The sequence below is a fragment of the Bicyclus anynana genome, chromosome 14 (assembly GCF_947172395.1).
Source record: "Bicyclus anynana chromosome 14, ilBicAnyn1.1, whole genome shotgun sequence".
Lineage (NCBI taxonomy): Eukaryota > Metazoa > Arthropoda > Insecta > Lepidoptera > Nymphalidae > Bicyclus > Bicyclus anynana.
This window is the reverse complement of record NC_069096.1, coordinates 10,641,864-10,644,033: the sequence shown is the minus strand read 5'-3', so window position 1 is coordinate 10,644,033 and position 2,170 is coordinate 10,641,864.

The following is a 2,170-nucleotide window of genomic DNA, read 5'->3' as shown; positions in this document are numbered from 1 at the left end:
TTATCCGAAAGATCAATATAATATTCAAACCTAGTCATCATCCCCATTGCTGTGACTATAATTTCTTATTCTGTATCGAGGAAATGGCCTAAAGAGCTTGCCAGGAATGAGCTGTTTAAATTAACGGCAACACAATCCTGAGATGAATGCAATATGCAATGTAATAACGTGCAGGCATGCTGGATGCGAGCATAACTAAAGTATTAAATTTGTTACGACCTCTATCGCGCAAACGCATACGCTTAGTTCTTAAATAAAAAGTGCTTGGTTCGATTTCAGTTTGAACTACTAGCCTGATCAATTAAACATCTATAATTAAAAAAAAATCATAATCGGACTACTGAATACAAAGTCACAAGTGTTAAATAAATAAAAAAAATATATACACGTCAAATTGTTAACCTTCGCTTTGCCTATTAGTCCGGTTATTTTCGGCATTCAAAGTTACATAAATTCCCAACAAGCTGAAAATCAATAAGATTGTCTAAAATATGATTAAAAAGTTCCCCATATTTTTCATGTAAGGAAATTTTTTTATTCAAGGTCAAAATCTTTAAGACTCTTTAAATTGTTTAAGTTAAATAGGCTTGTAAACTACAAGCACTTTCGAAACGTCAGGTAATAATATTATTAGATTAATGGTGATAATTATTAGTCGAATACCTCGGACCTCGGAGGTTAGTTCCAAACGTCCGAGGTCCGAGTATATGTAAATTTACATTTATTCCCATTAAATTTTGAGACTATTATTACTACAAAAGCTCTGATTTAGCATGAGTATGTAAATTAAAAATGCCGACAAAGTTGTAAAATAAATTCTAGCATTGTTTTGATGTACATCCCCTACATGTACGAGTGAAGTGGGGATAAATTTTTATTTACTCGTTTATCTTTCCGATTTTTCGAATCTCGAAAACCCCATTTTTCAAGCTTTATCCTTGAGAAGCTATTTTCCAGGTACCGGATGGATAAGGATTGTGATATTTGAATGTCTCTACAAAAGGCCTGCTATGTCCTGCAGTGGACTTCCATCGGCTGATACGAGTATGATGATGGATCGACGAGGAGTTTAGATTTTATTTCTAATTATGTTTTGAACGAGTATACTTACCAATATTCAGCTTTCAGCTTTTCTAGCCGCGGTGAAATTATTTGGATAAATTTTATTGGCACAGTGACTGTGACCATGGCCCTAGTCACTATTTAAAAATAATGATTGTAATGTTTGTATTTTTAAATGACTAAAATTACTATACGTTCGTCCCACACGTTCCTTGGTGAAGAAAACACGCAAGGTATTGTAATGTAGGCATATTTTGATATAGATTATGAAATAAATGTCAGCCGCAAACCTGCCGTGGCCTGCGTGGGTTTGACGGGGTAGGAATAACGCTCCATGTCTTGATGAAAGAGGATTTTTATAATTTGTGTTGGAATTTGAATTCTCAATTTAGTTCCATTATTTAGGAGAGGCGATATGGAGCTTAGACCCACCACGCTGTTAAAGTGTGGTTTGACTAAGGTTAATAATGTTTCTATGACGACGGCTTACTAAGCATTTCGAGGTATTAAAACCATTATTCCGTACTGCGAGACTTTTACTGAGGAAAGAGGAGATGACTGAAAGATTAGGAGAAATAAAATGCTACACCCTTAACCAAGGGTTCAAACCCGTACCTCGAGATCCACATAAGCTGGTCAAGATCAACGATGCAGTTAGTTCATTAAACCATCAAATGATACCTATTTTATATCTCCAAATATTAGAATATGCAAGAATCTTACTTGTATGTTATGTCTTACATATACTTTTCATCAAAAAATCGAAACAGATTACTACTTGTTTCGATTTCTTTTTCCATTTTTTTAAAATAGAAACCGTTTAAATCAAATAGTACTAAAGAGATTTTAACATAAATATCATTTTACAAAGTAGCAAACTTTTTAATTTCAATCGTATAAATGCATTTTACAAAGAACCTCTAAATCCTTTAATAATGTATATAAACGCTGTAAAACGTAAGCTAGTTACGAAATGACAGTAAAAACAATAGAATACACGATATAAGATGACAAAAGTTTAGTATCATTGTATTATGTATGATGCGCCTAACAAGCGGAGGGCGGGATCTGCCCGCCCTGCGGAGTATATAAGCCCGGGTCCGTAGCT